A 10,029-nucleotide genomic window follows, 5' to 3' on the forward strand; every position below is an offset into this window, starting at 1 on the left:
TTTCTTTCTTTCTTTCTTTCTTTCTTTCTTTCTTTCTTTCTTTCTTTCTTTCTTTTCTCTCTCTCTTTTTTTTTAAATGCGGATATCCATTTTCCTCAGCACTACTGGTTAAAACAAACTCATATTGCAATACTTACTTTTGGCAATTTTGTTAAGAAAGAATCAGTTTCTTGGTCTTCTCATCTATTATGTTGTCGTATGTGTCTGTAAACTACAAAACTCATTTTGTTTCTTTTACAGATGAGGCTATTCTTTTGTTTGTTATAGTAAGTTGTTTTTGTTTGCTTTATACATTTATTTTTATCTTACAACTTTAGCAAACTCATTTATTATTTTCTGAAAGGTTTTAATGAAGTATTTGGTTTTGTTTGTTATGTTTTGTTTTTACAAATAAAATCATGCCATCTGCAAACAAAGCCAGTTCCATGCTTTTCTTTCTGATTAGATGACAGTTATTTCTTTTCCCTAATAGCTTAGACTGGCACTTTCCATCCTATGTTGAATGAAAGCAATGGGATTCAGCATCCATTTCTTATTCCTGATCATTTACATTTGAGTATCATGGTAGTGTAAATTTTTGAAGGTGGTCTATTTTATGTTGAGAATATTTGCATTCATTCTTCAGTCCCTAAGGGTTATTTTTAAAACCCTAAATGGCAGTTGACTTTTCCCAATGCTTTCTTTCTATCCTTTGAGATGATTGTTGACTTTTCCCAATGCTTTCTTTCTATCCTTTGAGATGATTGTGTAACATTTCCCCTCATCAGCGTGACTTATGTCCTGATTGATTATGGTGTGTTAAACCATCCTTGTATCCCAGTCATAAATCTGTTTGGTAATCCTGGTTTATTAGCCTTTTGAGCCATTGTTGAATTACTTGATTGTTGCAAGGCATTTGATTGCACTGTGAACCCCAAGACTGTGTGATTGACTGAAAAAGATTTGCTCCTACTTGTGGTGTAGCTCAGCCCTTAACATACACCTCGACTCCCTCAGGCTGGAATACAAACACATCCTTAGTTCACACCTTTAGTCCAAACAATGAAGGTAAAGTTTAGTTGTAGAAGGAAGCATTCGTATTTGAAAGTGATGTCTAACTGAGTGGCAGACAATGTGATGTATCAGAGAAAGATTTGACAGAACAGGATATGCCCAACTCTCATGAGAAGAGAGAGGAAAGAGAAGCTTCTTAAAGGGCAATGAAGGAAAAAAAAAGGAAGTTTTATTGGGACAATTATAGTGAGACAGGTTGCAGAGAGCACAAGCTAGACACAGGTGAAGACGGAATGAGCCAAAGAACGAGAAGATTAGAATATATTGACTAAGTTAGTTTGAGGCCAAGCAGAGCCATTCAGGAGAAACTGAGAGAAGCCAGATTTATCAATCAACCTGGAGGCAGTTTGAGGCAGAACAGCTGAGTTGAAACAGCCAATCAGAAAGAACAAGAAAGGGTAAGCTTAGTCAGAAGCAAGTCTCAGAGGCCACGAACACTGTAGCTGTAGATAAGACTGTATGGAGGCTAGAATCTTCTAAGACTAGGCCTACATCAGCATTCTGTGACAGTAAGTCTCTGAGATGATGACTACTTCAGGAGAATAAAAATTTCATTAATACTTTTGTCACAGCTAGTGGTCTTATGTTTTCTTTCCCTACTGTTTCTATTTTGCTTTGGCATCAGTGATACCTGACTCCAACAGTGAGTGTGAAAGATCTTTCCTCTTCAGTTCTTTTTGGGAAGAGTGTGAAAAAACATGGCATTACTTCTTCATTTGGTAACAATGTTCTAGTGAAGACATCTAGTTCAGGGCACTTCTTTTTGGGTAATCTCTTTTTATTCTTGAGTTTTCTGTGAGAATGTGTCTCCTAGAAACAACATGGAAGCTACACCTACAATGCAGCAACAATATGGCTGCCTAAACAAGACTCAAACAATAATAGCACTAATTATCCCAGTTATAATTAACACAAATTTCTAAGTCTGTTATTGTCAGTCTTAACACCGCCTCCACCTCTGGAGTTTCAGGCATCTTGTATGTAACTTGCCTTGCCTTTAAGATGTAGGCATTTAGTTCTGTATCTATAATCACAGAACACTTAAGAAAATGCTACCCTCAGTACCTCTAAAAGTGTATATATACTCCTCCAAATGGAATGTGTCCTATAACTCTGTTTATTTTTATCATTCCTAAGGAAAGAACTAAAATCTTCAGACATTTTAGAAAGCATCAAGGCCATGGAGGAGTTGTTCTGCTCAAAGGACAGGCTGGGCCATAGCTGACTGAAAACTACAAGAGATGGTTCTCCATTCCCTAAAGTGTATTTATTAGTCAAAGGCTGGGTGTGGCTGGAGTGGTTTCTTTCAGATGTAGGACTTTTATACAAAAGGGCTCTATTTTAGGCTGGCTGAGCCTTTCTGGGCTGAGCTGTGACATGAGGTTGGTGCTATTCAAGTCTTTCTCTGGTTTCTTGTTTCACATGTGTCAGATATACATCAAGACCATTAACTCCTTCCCACCTGTTTCTACCTGTTCTTCTGATCATCATGGTAATTAAAACACCTATTCTCCATTTAATGCCATTTTGCTGCGAGAACCTCAGAGTTGGAATGGCTGATGTGATGACTATACCATTCCAAAAAATCTTGTACCACACAGTCTTGTATGAGCAGGTCCAATCTCAGAAATCATTTTGTAGAGGCTTGTGGTGGAATAGGAGAGGTGTGTGAAAATTGCATCGATAGACTTAGATCCCTCAATTTGATTTCAGCTTGCTTATATTCTGGGCATCGAATGTTATTTAAAGAATCAGAGCAGAGATCTTAGAATATTAGAGCCTAAGGAGGATTCTTTCTGTTTAAAATGGGATTTTCAAGTTCAGGATGTATTTCAGTTTCTAGGACAATTAAATCACTCAGAACATCATGTTTGCACACTATGTCAGATGGGTAAGGTATTTTGAAGAAATATTTTAGAAAATTAGTGGGCTAACACAGGCATATTTGGATTGATTACATCTGTTTTCCATGTTTCCAGACATATGCAGATGCACAGTTGGGGTGCTCTCACTGACAGGAGCAAAGCTCAGAATAAGAGAAGTCAACTCTTCTTTAAAATTATCACAATAACCCTAAAATTCACATTTCTACGATAAAATTATGCTAGCCTGAAGTGACAACAGGAGTTGTGTGTGGGCTTTTTTTTTTTAATGGAAAAACCATGAAGATGTGTGTCTTTCTGTGATCCATTATATCTTAAGATATGTAATAAATACCTGTTGATCAAAAACCAGAATAATATGTTCAGGGGAATTTTAATTTTGAGTGAATACAAACACACTCTTTAGCACTTTAATTGGTGTGTGTGTGTGTGTGTGTGTGTGTGTGTGTGTGTGTGTGTGTGTGTATGTGAGTGTGTGTAAAAAGACAGAATTGGTCCTAACATTTTGTAACTGTTTGATCGTCTCTGAGGTCTGTTTCGATGCAGGCTTTTATATAAACAATTAAACAGTGCCATGGTTTGAATATTTGCATCCCTCCTAAATCAGGTTCTGTTGTTAGCAGGCAAGTCATTGCAGAAATGGTTAAATCATGAAACCAAAGATTTTATCAACAAAGCAAAGACGCTTATTCTAAAAGGCCATCAAGGCTTATCTGTCTCTTTGCTTTCCTCCACCAGTATAGAAGCAGTAGTGATTGTCTTTTCTTCCACCACGTGAAGACAGAGGAAGACATCATTATCTTGAAAGCAGAAGTGGCTGTCAATAGACACTGAATTGGCTGGTCCCTCGATTTGTATTTCTAAGTCTCTGAAACCATAACACTTTTATACATTACTTTGATAGGTATTTTTTCTTAAGCACCAGAGATAGAAAGAGACAAAGGATGAGATGCACATTAATCTGAACAGTATTTTTTATTTTTAAAGAAGAGCTTTGGTATTTCTTAAAAACCAAATACCTTTTCTTATGATTGCAGTGGCTTTTCTCACAATTAAAGAAAACCACAGGAATGTGTAAAGACTTTATGAAAAGACCTGAAACTCAGTAGAAATTCTCTCTCAATGCAAGCCATACCAGGTACTCTATCCAATGATATTACAGTGAAATTCAAGAACACACAAAGAGGACATGTTGCATTTATTCCCTTATTAAAACAATGAATTCATGAGACATTTTTTTTTCTTCTCTTTTTGGGAATTAAACCTGGGGCTTTGTTCACATTAGGCAGGTTCTCTCCCATTGAACTACAGCCTCAGCCTGTGACCGCTTTTTAAAAAATTTATTTATTTATTTATTTGTATCCCAAGAGCTTTCCCTCCTCCAAGATCTCATTATGTAGTGCAGGCTAGCTAGTCTTGGATGCACAGTCTAATCCAGGCTGGTCTCAAATTTAGTATCTTCATGCCTTTGTCTATTCAGTGTTGGAATTTTATGCGTGATTATAAGCATGTGCTACTACGCCTAGCTGAAAACTATTTTATTATGATGAACATATCTCAATAGTGCCCTCCAGGAGGTGTAGCTCAGGACAATGTGTAAGCCCCAGGGTATAAATTGTAAAGCACAGTGATAGTTGCAGAAGCTAATGCCAGGCACATATGAAGTGTATTTGTGTTTTAATAAGATCTATGCTGGTTTTAGTCACTTCCTGGTACAATAAATTTGGAAGCTTTTCTTCTGAAAAGTTTTAGTTTTTTTTTCCCTCAGAAATACTAATTGTATTTGTGAAAAGTTTGTACCATACAAATCTCTCTCTCTCTCTCTCTCTCTCTCTCTCTCTCACACACACACACACACACACACACACACACACACATGCATACAGAGGCACAAGTGTATATATTTAAAAAGAAAATAATATGAATTGGCTTGGGATTGAGCTGTAGACTCAAACTGCTTGGACTTCAGTTTTAGCTTTGCCACTTGGACGTGACTCTTTCTGTGGTTTTGCACCCACAGTCGTGAGGTTAGGATGGTAATGAGTCCTCATAGGGCCACTGCATGGTTACATGAGTTGTGGGAGAGCTTAGGAAGTTCCAGGCATAAAGTAGGCAGGACTAGTCATCACCAGGAAATAAAACCAATCTATTCTTAAACTTAGTCCCACGTGAGCGTCTACCTTGCTACATGGAGACATGGCACAATTTTATAACTGGGACCTCAATATAAAAATTCCCTGAAGGCTGAACGCATAGCTCTTTGTAGGAATTTCAGAAGCCAGTGTTCTTTTGAATTTGTATTCACTATTGCCACAATGTGTTTTTTTGGTTTTTTTTTGTTTTGTTTTTGTTTTTGTTTTTTTTTTTTTAAGTTCCTCTGGCTAGAGTCACTAGACTGTGACTCAAATTAAATTATAACTTTGAAAGTGGATTTCCTCACGTTACTTGTGCTCCACACAGTGAGGCCCTCATATACTTGCTGCAACTATTTGACATTTTCTCCTACTCTTTTTCTTGAGAAATTATGGTCCATTTATGCTGCTTCCTTTATATGTGATAATGATACAACATAATAGGAACAAGACAGAACACTTATGACAAGATCTATTATAAACATAGCTTATATAGCAAAGCATATGTCAAAAATTAAGTAACATGGAAGAGCATGCCTTTCTAACAGATAAGTCTGTCAGTGAAGTTTGCCTTGCTGTTCAGCTTTCTATGTTGATGGGTCCTGTCCTAAGTGCTTGGTCTTCCAAAGAAGCCTTCTACCCTTGGGTTGGGCAGAGTTCTCTTTTGCAGCTGAATATTTTACAATGGCTTGCAAAACCAGTGAACTGATAACACTTAAACTAGATGAAACCTGATGGTCAGGTTGAGTGACAGGTTCGACAAAGTATTTCAAAGGTGCTGAATATTCAAATACTATGTAAAGAGGAGGCAGCAACAACAGAACAGATTGCAATATGTGTTCTTCTCTCTTCATTCATGGCAGATGAACCATATCATAAGGATCAAGGCACACTGATAAGTAGAGAGATGCTATAGATTAGCTATATCTGTTTTCAACTTCTCTATAAGACAGCAGAATGCTCTAATATGAATAAAATGGAAAAATGATACTAGCAAAATAAGTTATGTGTTAAGTATCTTTATTAGACTCTGCTTAACAGGTCATGTTTGTGTTAATAAAAATCTAGAGGAACTGTCATTATTCCTCTTATTGTGCTGCTAAAGGTCGGTTTCAGAGAAGTAGCATGGTCGTGGGCACCCAAAGTTCATTGTCTTTCCAATACACAGCAAGTTTTCTAGAACCTTTTTATTCCTGCTTTCAGTGTTCCATTGGCAGGAGTGACGGCATGCCTAGGCTCATGTTTCTTGGACTCCACTCCCTCTGTCTAGCAGCTTTCTCCCTTTTATTCTGATTCCATAAATTAAGGATGTATATCAGATCAGAATGTAACCCCATGGAGAGAACCCAGGGTGCTTCTTCTGTGCACTCTTTGTATTGCTTGGTTAAATCTCAGCCTTGTAAGTTCAGAACGTGATGTTTGGGAAATAATGAGAATGTCTCCACTTCTCATGCCAGGCTTATGCCAGCCATATTTATGAACAATGTAGACAGTTTCATTTGAAGTAAGATGTAAACTCAGTAAGATCCTAAACTGACATCCTTTGGACAGACAATACTTTCTTCCTAGCAGGCATGCATGTTAAGAAGACCCATTTTAATTACAAAATAATTTCTGGTAGTCACTGGGGTTGAAAACAAGGATATAGTAATTTCTAGAATAGCAAGAACACCTCTTGAATTAACACAGAACATTCACTTTGAATGTGCACACATGGGACATGGATGCAGCAAACCACATCCATAGCTCTGAAGCAAAGTCATTTTATTTATTAATTCTTCACCTTGTCTTGTATGTATATGGTTTCTTAACAATTTGTTTTCCAATTGTATAATTATTTAAATATTTCTCATTACAAGGGCAGTTTGTATAATTTGGCTTGACTTTATATAAACTGAAGTTAACATTTCTGGTGGCAATCTTAGTTTTCATATTTGGAAATGAATTTTTTGAGACTGAAGCCGTATACAGCATGTTACTTTAAAGGAAATAACAGAGTGCATAAATGTAAGTAGAGATGTATGGAAGCTTATGTAATTAAACTTTACTGTAATATTATGCAGGTCATTATTTATAATATGGAGAGTCGATAATTATGAACTTTTATATATGGAGATAGTTATTTTCTGAAAATATAAGAAATGCATTTAATGTCTGTCTACAGAATGGCATCCAGAGACACCTATGATAGATTTATAGCCCTCAAGTCTTTTCCTTATCATCTGTTAGTTAGCCTTTGAAACTTATTCATTTGAGTCTTAACATTTTTCATTACAAATTTTCTGTCTAACATGAGATATACCTGGGATGTAATGGACCACATTTACTAAGTTATATCATAAAGCAAAATACAGGTGTAATTTCAATGTCTAGAACATTTCGAGAACACCTTAATTTCAATTCTATAGCATAAGATGTATACATGTTATTGGTTATATGAGTGAGAACCATACATATGGATACTGTGTTCTAACTGAAAGTCTAGGTTTGCATATTAGTTTTGTTGATAACAACAGTTATCACTTTTCTTGCCACTGCCTCATTAATAAAGCACTTTGGAGGGCAAACCATAAATAATGTTCTCTAAATTTCAGAGTGCAGAGAGAGATGCAGGACTTGGGTCCTAGCAAAGGGTGTTAGAAGCAGCTTTGCACCTGCCTAATTGCTATCTAGCTGACTACTGATTTGAGGCAAATGGATAGTTGAATCTTGCTCGTGGGGTGCTGTGATTGAAATCAAGCTTCTACATTAATTATTCCCTGAATTTAGACTAAAGATCATTTTTTGCCCATTAAATTGACCCTTACAGGGAAAAAAATTGAATGACTGATTTCTAGTCATGAAAAACAGGATTTGTGTGTCTATTTCAAGAGATTAGAATTGTTTAGAGTGATTTTTCTCCACAGAGCCACATCCAGTATACTTTTTTTCTTTTTAGGAGTTTGTGGATTGATTGCTTACAGACAGGCAGGGTTTAGAAGATTGTTAGTTATTGATTTAAGAGTCTCAAGCTTTATAGATCCAAGAAATAGTTTTCCTTTCTCCTTAAATAGACATACACCACTGAGCTTAATCTATCCCCCGAGTTCAGGATATCATTTGAATTTCTCAGGAAAAATGGCTAACAGCTTTGAGTAGTCTGGTAGGTGTCACCATCAATATGACTGTTAGTTAATATACTAAAGCTCTGTTACCAGAAAGTGGAACAGACTCTTTGGTGCAGGGTCTATGTGCCCAACAGATTTGAGATGGAAAGAACTCTCATCCCTCGACATTGTGGATACACTTGGGTTAAATTTCCTCTGTGGGCTGGGTTAGGACATTTTTAGGGCAGTTTATAGAGAACTCTTTGCTCAAGAAATCATTGTTCTAGTTTATTACTTGCTATAGCTATATAATACAGTTCTACGGTCTCATTTGCCCTTAGAGACCCTATTCTTTGATTTGTTTTTCTTATTTCCAATTCGTTCTAAGACACTGGTGTGTGTGTGTGTGTGTGTGTGTGTGTGTGTGTGTGTGTGTGTGTGTGTTATTTAACTCTGCCCTTTCTTCATGTCCTCTGATAGAAGCAGGTGAAGGGAATGAACTTGCATGGATGATGGCATTAATATGTATGGCAATCAATCTGTCCACATGCTCTGCAGAATTGGTGAATAGGGATTGTGGTGGTTTGAATGGAAAAAAAAACCCTCCATATTCTCCAGTATTTGAACACTTGGTCGCCAATTAGTGGTTTGGTTTGGGTAAGTTTAGGATGTGTGGCCTTGCTGGAGGAAGTATGTCAATGGGAGTGGCCTTTGAGAGTGAAAATCCTCCCACTGCAAGTTTTCTCTGCTTCTCTGTCTTTCTCTTTCTCTGTCTCTCTCTGTCTTTCTCACTATCTGCCTGTCTCTCTCTCTTCTTACCTCCTTCTTTCCCTCTTTGCTTCTGTTCCTGGTCTCATTCTGTTATGTCTGCTCTGCCATCATGGACACTTAGCCTCTGTATCTGGGAACTAAAATAAGATTTTTTTCTTCCTCAAGTTGCCTTGGTCATAGTGTTTTATCACAGCAACAGAAACATATCTAAACTAGTGGTGTTAACATAAGTCTTTTATATATATGTGTGTGTGTGTATATATATGTATATATAATTTTTTTTTCAGAATGCTTCCTCTACTCTGAACTCTCAAAGGAATGAAGGATGGCTTTAGGAAAGTACTTGAGCTTCAAAACTTTGATGACCAGAAAAATATATCCCCAATGTTTATCATTAGCATATCTCTATTCTCTTTTGTTCTTAGATTATGAAATGAGTGGTGCTCATGGTCATAGATTCAATGTTTCTGTGTTTCATTGTTTTGCTAAGTGCATCATCAAATCTAAAGCTCAAAGACATGAACAAGTTTATGCATTATTTTAGATACTGGATAGTCTCTCTTGCTTATTATAAGAATTTACATTCTTAAAGAATAGAATTAATATTATTGTTTAGGAAAAATGGCAAGGAAGGACATCAAAATTAGGTTCACTGAGAAAGAAGGATTAAAAGCCAAGTGTATTTGTCTTTGAAAATAATCGATCATTGCCTGTGCCAGTGATCTATAAAAGATTGGCCTTAGAACTTACTACAGGGACCCTATCCTTCCCTCTACAAATTGCTAAGTTCCGCCAAAGCAAAGACACTATTCCCCACTGAGGCCTAAATAAATGACAGGGTTGAAGTGGTGAAAAACAAATTCCTTCTTCAAGTTACTTGAGCAAAAATCTGTTTGAACAGAAATCACATATTTCTATCCCTGTGACGGAAGCTTACCAACTTCTACAATGATCTGTTCATTTGAGTAGTAACTTGGCAAATTCATCATAAAGGAAAGAACCTTAGGGATTCTAGAGGTTGCACATCTGCATGCAACAGCGAAAAACATCGGGAATGGAAACTGCTTGGTGTCTTTCACCCCCAAACCCTTATCTGGGTTATTC

Source organism: Mus caroli, chromosome 15 (assembly GCF_900094665.2).
Source record: "Mus caroli chromosome 15, CAROLI_EIJ_v1.1, whole genome shotgun sequence".
NCBI lineage: Eukaryota > Metazoa > Chordata > Mammalia > Rodentia > Muridae > Mus > Mus caroli.